The sequence below is a fragment of the Lithobates pipiens genome, unplaced genomic scaffold (genome assembly GCF_037356315.1).
Source record: "Lithobates pipiens isolate NorthernLeopardFrog02 unplaced genomic scaffold, aLitPip1_a1.2 Scaffold_28, whole genome shotgun sequence".
Classification (NCBI taxonomy): domain Eukaryota; kingdom Metazoa; phylum Chordata; class Amphibia; order Anura; family Ranidae; genus Lithobates; species Lithobates pipiens.
In genome coordinates this window covers 134876262-134891318 of record NW_027507789.1, presented here as the reverse complement: position 1 = coordinate 134891318, position 15057 = coordinate 134876262, and the positions used below count along the sequence as shown (strand labels likewise).

The following is a 15057-nucleotide window of genomic DNA, read 5'->3' as shown; positions in this document are numbered from 1 at the left end:
CCCCAGCCGGAGCCTGGGCTTTATCAATCATTTAATGTGGAGGAACCCTGGAAATAAATGTCCGATCCCAGGGAACCCTGCTAAGAATTACTACATGGAGAGCTTAGGGTACATTAGTGTGATGGTCAGTGATAGGAGTGTTCCTTTATATTGGTGATCAGCGAGAAGAATGTTCCTTTATATTGGTGATCAGTGAGAAGAATGTTCCTTGCATTGGGGGTCAGTGAGAAGAATGTTCCTTGCATTGGGGGGTCAGTGATAGGAGTGTTCCTTTATATTGGTGATCAGTGAGAAGAATGTTCCTTTATATTGGTGGTCAGTGAGAAGAATGTTCCTTGCATTGGGGGTCAGTGAGAAGAATGTTCCTTGCATTGGGGGGTCAGTGATAGGAGTGTTCCTTTATATTGGTGATCAGCGAGAAGAATGTTCCTTTATATTGGTGATCAGTGAGAAGAATGTTCCTTGCATTGGGGGTCAGTGAGAAGAATGTTCCTTGCATTGGGGGGTCAGTGATAGGAGTGTTCCTTTATATTGGTGATCAGTGAGAAGAATGTTCCTTTATATTGGTGGTCAGTGAGAAGAATGTTCCTTGCATTGGGGGGTCAGTGAGAAGAATGTTCCTTACATTGGTGGTCAGTGGGAAGAATGTTCCTTACATTGGTGGTCAGTGAGAAGAATGTTCCTTACATTGGTGGTCAGTGAGAAGAATGTTCCTTACATTGGTGGTCAGTGAGAAGAATGCTCCTTACATTGGTGGTCAGTGAGAAGAATGTTCCTTACATTGGTGGTCAGTGAGTAGAATGTTCCTTACATTGGGGGGGTCAGTGAGTAGAATGTTCCTTACATTGGGGGGTCAGTGAGAAGAATGTTCCTTACATTGGGGGGTCAGTGAGAAGAATGTTCCTTACATTGGGGGGGTCAGTGAGAAGAATGTTCCTTACATTGGGGGGTCAGTGAGAAGAATGTTCCTTACATTGGGGGGTCAGTGAGAAGAATGTTCCTTACATTGGGGGGGTCAGTGAGAAGAATGTTCCTTGCATTGGGGGGTCAGTGAGAAGAATGTTCCTTGCATTGGGGGGTCAGTGAGAAGAATGTTCCTTGCATTGGGGGGTCAGTGAGAAGAATGTTCCTTGCATTGGGGGGTCAGTGAGAAGAATGTTCCTTGCATTGGGGGGTCAGTGAGAAGAATGTTCCTTGCATTGGGGGGTCAGTGAGAAGAATGTTCCTTGCATTGGGGGGTCAGTGAGAAGAATGTTCCTTGCATTGGGGGGTCAGTGAGAAGAATGTTCCTTGCATTGGGGGGTCAGTGAGAAGAATGTTCCTTGCATTGGGGGGTCAGTGAGAAGAATTCTGTTAGAGAATACCAACCTACCATTTCGCTAATAGAAATGTGCATGACATTTTGCTAATACAAATTTGCATGGCAGAAGATGGGTATTTAAGGATGCTTCTGCCTGTGCTCTATGCTGACTGGTCTTCAGCTTTCCCTGTGTCCTCTGTACCTCCAGTGTGTTCCCTTGGTTGCTGACCTGGCTTACGCCTGACCTGATATTGGATCCAGCTTCTGTCTTGTCGTTAGTTTCTAATTGGGCTCGTTCCTGACTCTGCTCCGGATTTGGTACCTCATTGCCTGCCTGTTGAGGACCCTGTCTAGCCAATGACCATGCTCCTGCCTCTGATTCTGACTAACCACCCCGCTCGAGTGTCTGCCCAGCTGTCTGCTGCTGCAGTTCTGCATCATACTGACTGTTCCCCCTGCAAGTCTGCTGAGAGCTCTGACCAGCCACACATCCTGGCCCCGCAGTGCAAGTGGAGTGTTTTTAAAAAAAAATCGGCTAAACTGCTGCGCACAGCTACAATTCCAGATCTGACAATTCTCCTGCTGCCTTGGAACCGCATCTCCTGCTGCAAGTTCCCTGACCTACATCTGCAGGCACTTGTGTTCCTCCTGTCCCTTGGCGTCCTCTGTTTCACTTCCAGTGGGACCTGGGCTGGAGATGAAAGAGAGACCGACCTAATCATTTCAGTCTCCACTCAGGTACATGACAAATGCTCCCTACTTTGGTGATCAGTGAGAAGAAAGCGCCTTACATTGATGGTCTTAAGAAAAATGCCCCTTACATTGATGGTCTTAAGAAAAATGCCCCTTACATTGAGGGTCTTAAGAAGAATGCCCCTTACACTGGTGATCAGTGAAAAGAATGTTCAGTATATTGGTGATCAGTGAGAAAAATGTTCCTTACAGTGGGAAGAATGTCAGAGGTCTTAAATTGGTGGTCAATTACAAAAAAGCTCCTTACATTGATGCTCCTTAAATTAGTGGCCTGTGGAAAGATTGTGCCTTCCATTGGTGGTCAGTGCAAAGAATGTGCCTTCCATTGGTGGTCAGTGCAAAGAATGTGCCTTCCATTGGTGGTCAGTGCAAAGAATGTGCCTTCCATTGGTGGTCAGTGCAAAGAATGTGCCTTCCATTGGTGGTCAGTGCAAAGAATGTGCCTTCCATTGGTGGTCAGTGAGAAGAATGTGCCTTCCATTGGTGGTCAGTGAGAAGAATGTGCCTTCCATTGGTGGTCAGTGAGAAGAATGTGCCTTCCATTGGTGGTCAGTGAGAAGAATGTGCCTTCCATTGGTGGTCAGTGAGAAGAATGTGCCTTCCATTGGTGGTCAGTGAAAAGACACCCGCTATCCCATAGGAATGCATGTATGTCCGTATTTCATCCGCAAACAAATGGATGAAATACGGACATACTGTCCGCATGTGTGAAAGGGGCCTTACAAGCAACAGGGATGGAGACATATGTACTAGAACAGTCATTGCCTCATATAAAGTCCCCAAAAAAATGTTTCTTTATCAAAAGTTTGGATATAATTAAAATGTGTAGTTACATTGATCCAGTATATTCCATACCTGTGGATCCCTGTGTGGGCTGTATATGTTTGTAGTAGTCACTGCTTTAGATATAATGTGTCCAGTGAAAATTTCCATTTTGTTGCATTGTTTAATATTACTTTTCTCATGTTGGACCACCTCTATTTAAAAATCCTATCCCACAAAATGTAACCCCATTGTGTCTTTTGGAGGTACCTTCAACACTGTTGCTGCTTTTTTTTATGGACAAGGAAAGTGGGTTGTTCTTTATGGCGCCAGTAGTATAGTGGTGCTAGATAGAGCGCCTTGATAATTTGGAATTGCAGGACTTATATTGAAGTTTGCAGCAGAGGACTACCTGGAGTATTTGTGTAGTGCATCACAGAGCCTTGCCACGCTACATATTACATATTTGGTAAGGTTGAATAAAAGCACCAGTCCATCAAGTTCAACCTGTGTGGGTGTGTTTGTGTATTTATGTCTTACATAGTTACATAGGAAGATTTTAATAAAGACACCAGTCCAATCAGTTCAACCTGAGTATGTGTCTACAATTGTCCCTATGCTTGTACATTGTGTCTCATTAAGATGCTCATCTATTATATCCTTTATTTAACCACTACAATAGAGGGCACTTTCGCCCCCTTCCTTCCCAGCCCAATTTTCAGATTTCAGCACTCTCACAATTTCAATAACAATTGCGCGGTCATGCTACGCTGTACCCAAATTAAATTGTTATCATTTTGTTTGCACAAATAGAGCTTTACTTTGGTGTTATTTATTAACGACTCTGATTTAAATTTTTTGCGATATAAGCGAAAAAAGAGCGGAAATTTGGAAAAAAAACAATATTTTCTTCTTTCTATTTTAAAAGAAATCCAACAAAATCGAATTTTTCATAAATTTAAGCCAAAATGTAATCTGCTACATGTCTTTGGTAAAAAAAATTTGGTTAAGTGTATAATAATTGGTTTGTGTGATCACCGACATATGTACGCATATGATCATGTACATATGTGTGCAGGTGATCACGGACATGTGTGTTCAGATAATCATTGGGACATGTGATTTTAGTTGGACTTATGTGGGGGACTGGTTTTTATTATTTGGGGACATGTGTGTTTTGGGGACATTGTGTTTTATACTGTGTGGGGACATTGTTTATACTGTGTGGGGACACTGTGTTTTCACTAGACTGGTGATCAGTGAGTAAAAAGCTGTAAAAACTGGCTGCAGCGATCTGCTCTGCTCTCCTCAGCGATGACTTCCGTGTGAGGAGAGGTGGAGCCGATTGCCTAGCAACCGGCTGTTTGTTTACATCACATGACGGCCGTGATTGGACACGGCCGTCATGTGATCAGGAGGGCCAATCACAGAGCCCTCCTGCCGATCGGAGATGCGCCGTGTCCGGGTGACATGGGCGCATCGGGACCGCGCCACTGCGCGGGCGATCCCCCTACTTCTGATGGACGTTCAGGAACGTCCACTCAGAAGTAGAGAGCTCCCACCGGGCCGTATATGTACATTGGCTGGGTGGGAAGTAGTTAAGGTACCCATATAGCACCATCAATTTATGCAGCGCTCCACACATACATTGCACACTCACATCGGTCCCTACCCTCATGGAGCCCACAATCCAAAGTCTCCAACTCGCATTCATATACTAGGGCTAATTTTGGACAGAAGCCAGTTAACTTACCAGCATGTTTTTGGAGTGTGGGAGGAAACCGGAGTATCCGGAGGAAACCCATGCAGGCACAGGGAGAACATGCAAACTCCAGACAGGTAGTGTCTAGGTGAGAGTGCTACCCACTATACCACCGTGCCAACACTTACCACTGTCTCTACCACTTCTAATATTGATGTATGCTGTACAGTTGTGCTTTATGAGTTTACATACAATTTAAAAATTTATGATTTCTTGGCCATTTTTCAGGGAATATGAATGATGACACAAACTTTTCTTTCACTCATGGTTGGTGTTTGACTGAAGCCATTTGTTACCCAAATGAAATGACCCTGATCAAAAGTTTACATACCCTGGTGATTTTGGCCTGATAACATGCACACAGGTGGACATAAAGGGGTTTGAATGGCTATTAAAGCTAACCATCCACGTTACATTTGGAGGAGTCAACAAGGCCTATGATGAAAGGTACAGAGGTGGGTCGCTGATGTTTTGGGAATGTGTGAGCTACGAAGGCACAGGAAATTTGGTCAAAATTGTTGGCAGGATAAATACAGTGTGTTATCAAAAAATGTTTTTGTGTTATCATTCATATTTTCAGAAAAATGGCCAAGAAATCTCAAATTCGCCCAGGGTATGTAAACTTATGAGCACAACTTTATATGCTAACATGCCTATATAATTTTTTTTTTTCTTTTTTACATTGTCAACCCTACCCATTGACACCACTGATTGTGGAAGAGAGTTGGTTCCACATCCTTACCGTTCTAACAGTAAAGAACCCCCTACGCAGTTTTCAGTTAAATCGCTTCTCGTCTACCTCTTGAGCAACCTGAGACTGCATAGTTTTCTCCCTATGCTAGAGTCACTATTTAGATATTTAGCGAAAGTGGAACTTCCGCTTTAAGGACTCCTGACCTCCCCTCACATGCCAGATTTGGCATGTTATTTTTCCCAAGGCGTCTTTCAGGATAGCACCTGAGAGATAGTGACACCTCCCTCATCCTTAGGAAACACCTTCTTCCTCCAAACTTTAAAGGGAGGCACCTCCCTACCACACCTCGGTTATTGTGTTTCCTCCGGCCCGGAGGGAACATCTTTTTGGGAGGGAGTCAAGGTCTCTTGGGTGCTCCTGAGGGACAAGGCTTCCTTCCCTTTTTTTTTCCTCCTCTAGGGACCCGCTGTCCTCCCGACCTACCTAGGCCTCGGCAGCGGTAGCAAGCGAGCTCCTCTTCCTCTCTTTGTGCTCGGAGAGAGCCGAAGACTCGGTGGCCTGCACGATCGTAGGAAAGGCGGCGCGTGTGCCGGGAAACGGCAAAGCGGGTCACTGAGCCGGCGAAATCGTCGTTTCCGGCATGAACGCAGGAGGGAGGACAGGAGCTGGTGCCTATTTACACTTCTGGTCTGGTGCAGATGCATTATGGGAATCCAGAGGCAGTGTGTAAAGCCACAAAAGTCGGCGTCTGCACCAGTGGAGACAGGCACAGGCACCAGCAAAGTCCAGGTAGGAGGCAGCGGTTAAAGTCTGCCTTTTTTTCCTATTTGTGGCTTTTGGTATCTCTCTTTTTTTTTTCTTTCCTCCCTGGTGGCAAGGGGCCTGTCTGGGCACTAGAGGCTGACTGGTTTCTTCTTAGTGCATCTGTGTGGTGATCCCTATCAAAGCATAGACCAGGTCTCACTAAGGGTTCCCTGGTTTTTTTCCTTTTTGTCTTTTCTTCATAGGCTAAAACTCTGACCCAAAGAAGAGATGTCCTTCTCGCAGGGCTAAATTGGGAGTAAGTTGGAAGAAAACCCTATGCAGTGCCTGCATTACTTCTTTAGTTAAAGAGGAATCAGCCTCTGTATGTGAGGATCTGGTTGCCTCTGTAAAGGAGCTATACGCCACGATTCAGACTTTTCGTGACTCACTAGTGAACCCAGCTGCTAGTCAGCCCTCCACTTCAGAGTCCTCCCAGGGGTCATTCTCTATCCCAGTGTTGGAATCTCTGCCTGAAGACCCTTCAGATCGGGAAAAGCAGTCCCCTGCTCTTTCCGTTAAAGATTCAGAAGAGGAGACTGAGGTAGTCCCCTCTAAATTCAAACTGTCCCTTCAAGAGGTAGATGGGCTCCTTAAGGCTATTCATGCTACGCTTGGCTTAAGTGAGGAAAGAAAGGAATTATCACTCCATGACCGCATGTATGCTGGGTTGGACGAGCCTAAGGGGCGAACGTTCCCAGTTCATCCGGTCATCTCTGAGGCCATTAAGAAAGAATAGCAAGATCCAGAGAGAGAGCCCTTTTTTTCCAAAGCCCACAAGAGGCGTTTTCCTTTCGAAGAGGACCCTGCTGCGATGTGGAACAAGGTGCCCAGGCTGGATGCCACCTTCTCCCAGGTCCATGGACCTGTCTTTCGAGGACATGGGAATTTTGAAGGATCCAATAGAAAAACGTGTGGATCTTTATCTCAAGAGATCATGGCAATCAGTTATGAGCAATTTAAAGCCAGCAATGGCCACAACATGTGTAGCCAGGAATTTGGAATACTGGGTTACCCAGCTAAAGTCGCATATAGCAGCATATTCCCCCCCAAACAGGAAATCTTAGATCCTATCCTGAGTGCTGCAGTTGCTTATATTGCAGATGCCTCAGCTGAGGCAATTAAGATGTCAGCCAGGTCAGCAGCTTTAACTAATGCTGCAAGAAGAGCCTTATGGCTTAAAACCTGGCCAGGTGATTCAGCATCAAAGAGCAAGCTGTGTGGGATTCCCTTTTCGGGTGACCTTCTTTTCGGCCCTGACCTCGATAATAATATTCTTGACAGGACAGACGATAAAGAGATCCTTCCCGGTCAAAAAGAAAAAGCAAGTGCCAAAACGTCTTTTTCGACTTCAAAAAACTCAGGATCAAGACAGCAAGTTGCAGGGGAGAAGGAAAAATTGGTCCGCCCGAAACCGAAAGGTAGAGGCGGAATTCTCTTCCGTCCTACACAGGCCGAGAAATCTCAACGACTCGTCCCTGCGGGTGGGCAGAAGACTGCAAAATTTTCTTCCGTAGTGGTCAAAGATAACTTCAAATCCGTTTATTCTGACCACTCTCGCAGGGTTACACAGTCTAGTTTACCAAAAACCCCCCAAGAAGGTTCTTGATTACAAACACCCCACAGGACTCGTTAAGGGCCCTCGCCATGAAGTCCTCTCTCGAGGAACTGATGCAGCAGGGTGTAGTAATCCAAGTGCCACTACAAGAACAGCAGGAGGGGTTCTATTCGCATGTCTTTCTAGTAAAAAAGCAGACAGGAAAATTTCGGTTGATTCTCAACCTAAAGCCTTTAAACGAATCCCTCAAGTACAGAAGGTTCAAGATGGACTCGATTTTTCTCAGTCAGGAATTTTCTACAGTCAGGTTGTTTCATGGCGTCAGGGGATTTAAAGGATGCATATCCCGATCTCGCCCCAGTCTCAGAGGTTCCTCAGGTTGGGGGGCGTGGTTCATCATCTCCAGTTCAGAGCCTTACCCTTCGGTCTGTCATCGTCACACCGAATTTTTACCAAAGTGATGGCAGAAGCGTTGGCTCCACTGCACCTTCAGGGAATCGCAGTTATTCCTTATTTAGACGATCTGCTATTTTTCGCTTCATCCAGCGAAGAATTGCAGATCAATTTAGGCAAAGCACGCAACCATTTGGAGGCTCTGGGGTGGATTTTGAACCTCCAAAAGTCTTCCCTAAACCCATCCCAGGAGATTCGGTTTTTAGGGTATCTAATCAATTCTGTGGATCAAAGGATCTTTCTTCCCTTAGACAAGAAGGACAAGATTCACGGTGCAGTGTCTATGCTGCAGACCAGTCAATGTCTGACGGTAAGACAGGTTATGTCAGCTTTGGGGGTTCTAACCTCAACAATGGCGGCTGTCCAGTGGGCAAGGCTGCATTTCAGGTGTCTGCAGACTTTTCTTCTGAAATCTTGGGATCATACAGTGGCATCCCTAGAGACAGAGGTAAGTGTACCAACCCAGGTGAAAAGGTGGTGGTGGTGGAGGAGACAGGATGTCCTATCGGAGGGGTTGGTCTGGGCTTTTCCAATCAAGAAAAGACTAATAACCGATGCCAGTTCCTGGGGGTGGGGAGCCCACCTAGGAAAGTTTTTCACTCAGGGAACCTGGTCCAAAGAAGAGGCAGTAAGGTCCTCAAACTGGAGGGAGCTCAAGGCGATTGCGTTAACTCTGGTGTCGTTTGCTCAGGATCTTCAGTCCCAGCATGTTCAGGTCCTAACAGACAATGCCACAGCAGTGGCCTATTTAAACAGGCAGGGGGTGTACAAGGAGCAGGTTGCTCCAAGTACTGGCCCTGGAAATCCTTCAGTGGGCAGAAAGGCATTTGTTGTCGCTATCAGCAGTCCACCTAAAAGGGGATCTAAACAGGGTGGCGGATTTCCTAAGCAGGAACCCTATTTAGGAAGCGGAATGGTCTCAGAGGTTTTCGCAATGATTGCCGGGAAATGGGGGCTACCAGAGGTAGACCTGTTCGCCTCAAAAGTGAACGCCCAGGTTCCCCAGTTCTTCTCCCTGAACAGTCGCAACGGGTCGCTGGGGACAGATGCGCTAGCATATCCATGGGAATTCCGTCTTTGATACGCTTCCCCCCCATTTCAGTTAATTCTGTTAATTTAAGGAAAATTCAGAAGGAAAAGGTACCAGTCATACTAATCACGCCCTTTTGGCCAAAACGGGCCTGGTTTTCGACCGTTCTAGGACTGACAATCAAACCTTGTTGGCATTTGCCCCTCAGGCACGATCTGTTGTTACAGGGCCCAGTAAATCATCCAGGAGTGGCCAGCTTGGCACTCACAGCCTGGTTTCTGAAAAGCGGCTCATTTAAGAGCAAGGGTTTTTCCAGACATTTGATCTCAACTCTTTTGTCAAGTAGAAAAAGGGTTACAAGGGTCATTTACTCTAAAGTTTGGAAGGTTTATAATACTTGGTGTATTTCATCCACCCCAGGTCCCAGGGAGCCTTGTTTCCATCCTGGAGTTTTTACAAGATGGAGTAGACAAGGGACTAGCAGTTAGTACTCTGAAGGTGCAGGTGGCGGCACTAACTGTGTTTTTTAGAAAGATCTGTGGCCTCAAACTGGTGATCAGATTCTTTAAAGCTCTCGAGGTCTAGGCCAGCACCTCTTAAGGTTTTTCCTAGATGGGATTTGTCGGTAGTCCTGCAGTCTCTAACAAAGGGTCCTTTTGAGCCTCTGGGTGAGGCGCCCCTTAGGTTTCTCAAGTTCAAGACCGTTTTTCTGATTGCCATTGTCTCTGCACGCAGGATCAGTGAGCTAAATGCTCTATCTATTAAAGAACCGTATATGTCTATTTTTCCTGATAGTCATTCTTAGAACAGATGCAAAATTCTTAACGAAAGTAGCTTCAATACAGAACAGTATTCAGGACATAGTACTTCCAACCTTCTGCGTTAATCCAGAAGGAGAGAAGGAGACCCTTTTCCACATGTTGGACATCAGGAGGACTCTGTTGTGTTTCTTAGAAAGGACAAAGCCTTTCAGACGTTCAGATTCACTGTTTGTACTTTTTTCAGGTAATAAAAAGGGTTTCCAGGCTTCTAAAATTTCTTTAGCAAGATGGCTGAAATTATCTATCTCGGAGGCATATTCCCAAGCAGGGTTATCCCCGCCAGCAGGGATTTGTGCACACTCAACCAGGGCTCTGGCGTCTACATGGGCAGAGAGAGCTGGTGCCACCCCTGAACAGATCTGCAAGGCGGTGATATGGTCGCGTTTTCGCACATTTGTGAAACATTATAGGCTGGACCTCACTTTTGCCAGCAATCAAGCGTTTGGCAGGAAGGTCCTGCAAGCTGTTGTCCCGCCCTAAGGGGTAAGTCTCTGTTATCCTCTCAGGTACTGTCCTGAAAGACGCCTTGGGAAAAACCAAGTTAGACTTACCGGTAACTTGTTTTCCAGAAGTCTTTCAGGACAGCAACATCCCGCCCTATTGTATTTTATTATGCTACGCTTTTACTAACGTATATGTTTGTGTTCCAGCCGGGGCCGGAGGTTCTCTTCTACAACTGAGGTGTGGTAGGCAGGTGCCTCCCTTTAAAGTTTGGAGGCAGAAGGTGTTTTCTAAGGATGAGGGAGGAGTCACTATCTCTCAGGTGCTGTCCTGAAAGACTTCTGGAAAACAAGTTACCGGTAAGTCTAACTTGTTTTTTTGTGGGGTACTTAATTTTGACAGGTACTGAAGGAAGATTGCAGGGAGGAAGGGGGAGAGAGAGAACTTCCGCTCGTGGCATGGCGGCGATCCGAGCGGAAGTTCTCTCCCCCTTCCTCCCTGCAACCTTCTGGGACACGTCACGGGTCCAAGAAGTTTGCCTGGCCATTCAGGACGCACAGCACAACTCGCGCATGCGCAGTTTGCACCTGGCTGTGAAGCCGCAAGCTGTCACATCTGGGTGCCCACACTTCCAATGCCGGTACCGCGGAGAGGAGGGGGATCGCTGGACCTTGGGACAGGTGAGTGTGTGTATATTAAAAGTCAGCAGCTACACTTTTTGTAGCTGCTGACTTTTAATAAACGCTGAAACAGCTGGAACTCCACTTTAAGCGTCTCTTCTACATGGATAATAAGTTTAATGTGTGTAACATTTCTTCATAACTGTGTTCTTCCAGCTCCTTTATTAGTTTTGCTGTCCTTCTCTGGACTATCTCCAGTTTCAGCAAATCCTTCCTGGGGACTGGTAACCAGAACTTGACGGCATACTCAAGATGCAGCCAAAGCAGAGTTTTATTTATTTTTATTTTTTTAAGTGGTAGAAATTATAGTTTTATCTCTTGAATAAATACCTTTTTAATGCATGCTAGTAGTTTGCTGGCCTTGCTTGCTGCAGCTTGGAGTTGCGTGCTATTGCCAAGTCTGTCATCAACTAAGATCCCCAGATCTTTATCCTTGATTCCTTCTAGTGTGTAGCTTGCGTTCATATTTTTAACCCTCAAGTACATCTCTTTACATTTCCTACATTAAACCTTCTTTGACATGTAGTTGCCTACCCCTCTAATTTGATGAGGTCTTCTTGTAACTTTTCAATATCCCGTTGTGAATATCTTGCCAAGCTTAGTATTGTCAGCAAATATTGAGATTGAACTATTTTTATACCAACCTCCTTATCATTTAAGAACAAGTTAAACAGAATTGGTCCCAGGACAGAGCCCCGGAACACTCCACTAACAACTCCAGACCATTCAGAAGGAATGCTATTTATCACCACATTTGTCATTTTGGACACGCCCATAACCAGTTTTCTATCCAGGTGCATACACTATTGTCAAAGCCAACAGACCTAATCTTGTCAATTAAGCCTTTATGGGGTGTCCAATGCTATGACAATATCTAGATACACTGCATCCAGAGCCCTCGATTAGTTGTTTCAGCCTTAATTAGAATACCGCCCTGCATCCACCCACTTCTAATGATGGGCATACGTGCATCATATTTTTTTATTTATTTTTTTAACTGTGGTGGTGAAATGACCTCCTGAAGCACTAGAGTTGCTGATTTACGTATTGTGACAGCAAACCCTGTTGCTGTCAGAATAAATAAACCCATGCTGCAGCTGAATGATGTTCCCAGAAAACAAATAATGATCAAAAATAAAACAAATTAACATTACAGTATACAGTACCTTGCGAAAGTATTCGGCTCCCTTGAACTTTTCAACCTTTTGCCACATTTCAGGCTTCAAACATAAAGATATAAAATTTTAATTTTTTGTGAAGAATCACCAACAAGTGGGACATAATTGTGAAGTGGAACGAAATCTATTGGATATTTTAAACTTTTTTAGCAAATAAAAAAACTGAAAAGTGGTGCGTGAAAAATTATTCGGCCCCTTTTCTTTCAGTGCAGCAAACTTACTCCAGAAGTTCAGCGAGGATCTCTGAATGATCCAATGTTGTCCTAAATGACTAATGGTGATAAATAGAATCCACCTGTGTGTAATCAAGTCTCTGTATAAATGCACCTGCTCTGTGATAGTCTCAGGGTTCTGTTGAAAGCGCAGAGAGCATCATGAAGACCAAGGAACACACCAGGCAGGTCCGTAATACTGTTTTGGAGAAGTTTAAAGCCGGATTTGGATACAAAAAGATTTCCCAAGCTTTAAACATCCCAAGGAGCACTGTGCAAGCGATCATTTTGAAATGGAAGGAGTATCGGACCACTGCAAATCCACCAAGACCTGGCCGTCCCTCTAAACTTTCAGCTCAGACAAGGAGAAAACTGATCAGAGATGCAGCCAAGAGGCCCATGATCACTCTGGGTGAACTGCAGAGAACTACAGCTAAGGTGGGAGAGTCTGTCCATAGGACAACAATCAGTCGTACACTGCACAAATCTGGCCTTTATGGAAGAGTGGCAAGAAGAAAGCCATTTCTCAAAGATATCCATAAAAAGTCTTGTCTAAAGTTTGCCACAAGCCACCTGGGAGACACACCAAACATGTGGAAGAAGGTGCTCTGGTCAGATGAAACCAAAATCGAACTTTTTGCCCACAATGCAAAATGATATGTTTGGCGTAAAAGCAACACAGCTCATCACCCTCAACACACCATCCCCACTGTCAAACATGGTGGTGGTGGCAGCATCATGGTTTGGGCCTGCTTTTCTTCATCAGGGACAGGGAAGATGGTTAAAATTGAGGGGAAGATGGATGCAGCCAAATACAGGACCATTCTGGATGAAAACCTGTTGGAGTCTGCAAAAGACCTGAAACTGGGACGGAGATTTATCTTCCAACAAGACAATGATCCCAAACATACAGCAAAATCTACAAAGGAATGGTTCACAAATAAACGTATCCAAGTGTTAGAATGGCCAAGTCAAAGTCCAGACCTGAATCCAATCGAGAATCTGTGGAAAGAGCTGAAAACTGCTGTTCACAAACGCTCTCCATCCAACCTCACTGAGCTCGAGCTGTTTTGCAAGGAAGAATGGGCAAGAATTTTAGTCTCTCGATGTGCAAAACTGATAGAGACATACCCCAAGCGACTTGCAGCTGTAATCGCAGCAAAAGGTGGCTCTACAAAGTATTAACGCAAGGGGGCCGAATAATTTTGCATGCCCCACTTTTCATTTTTTTTATTAGTTAAAAAAGTTTCAGAAATCCAATAGATTTCGTTCTACTTCACAATTGTGTCCCACTTGTTGGTGATTCTTCACAAAAAATAAAAATTTTATATCTTTGTTTGAAGCCTGAAATGTGGCAAAAGGTTGAAAAGTTCAAGGGGGCCGAATACTTTCACAAGGCACTGTAACAGTAAGTCATACCATACTTGAAAAGCAAATGCAATAAAACACAGTAAAAATTAAAACATTACAGTTATAAAATACTGTAACAATAGAGAGCGAACAGTAAGTGACAGTGATCGATTGATGCTCCCTGAGATTGACGCAGACCCTAACTGACACTAAAATCTGTACTGGGGGAGCGGCAATCAGGGGGTTAAACCTTTATTCAATAATATATGCTGGGTACCCTGATGCTATAAAAACCTGACAGTGACAATAACTAGTGTCACCCGTGACACTAAATACAACAATCAGAAAAGAGAGCTGTGGGGGGGCTGATCAGTGGATTAAACCTTTTTTAGGGGGCACCCTAAAGATACCTGGGCCTAATACTAACTACCCTAATGCTCATTAGTGTCACAAATGACACCAGTACAGTGATCAGTGAAAAATATGAACACTGCACATGGTGACACTGTGACAGGGAGGGAAGGGGTTAAATAGGGCCACTGATCGGGGGGTGAAAAGTGTACCTACCTGTACTGTGTCAGTGTAGTGTTGGTGCAACTCACTGTTAAATGTCCTCTCTCCGTGCTCTGAAATCAAAAAGGATTCCAGGAGGGGAGATGACATCACTTCCCCTGCCTGTGTTTACATTACACAGGCCCCTAGGGGACAGTCTCTCATTCGTCAGAACCGATCACCAGGTCAGAAATCATTGGCCTGGGCATGGAAACTGATCTGAAACAAATCCGATTGCTGAGGGTGCGTGTCTTGCCCCCCGACATACAGCTACGTTGACAAGGCCAGAGGAACCAAACTGGTCCTCAAGTAGTTAAAATGGTTGTAAACCCTCTCCTATATCCAGTGATGTGCATAGCCCCAGATGATACACAAGGATGAAACGAATCTCCCTACATAAATTTTACATGTATGTCTGCTGTCTTTCCCTTTCTACGCTCTTAAAGCGGAGTTTCAGACGTTTTTGTGTTAACCCTTTCGCTGACAGGCCCTGTGCTCCATTTTTACACTCAGGTGGCCAGACCATTTTTGTAATTTTTTCCTTTGCTTTTTTTATTTTTCACTTATATCTTTCAGAGTTTGTAAAAGACCCCCCAAACCATATATTTTCTGAAAGCACATGACCAGTAGAATAAAAAGAAGGTGCTACTGATTTTTAAGGTCCCACAATATTTGCGCAAATGTTTATGAAAACAATATTTTGGCTAAAA

General features: G+C 44.8%; 1 protein-coding gene across 1 annotated transcript in view; it reads left to right on the top strand.

The window, feature by feature from the left end:
* Window positions 1-15057, top strand: part of SLC26A11 (solute carrier family 26 member 11) — a 117675-nt gene that overhangs the window by 401 nt on the left and 102217 nt on the right. The window lies entirely within an intron of this gene.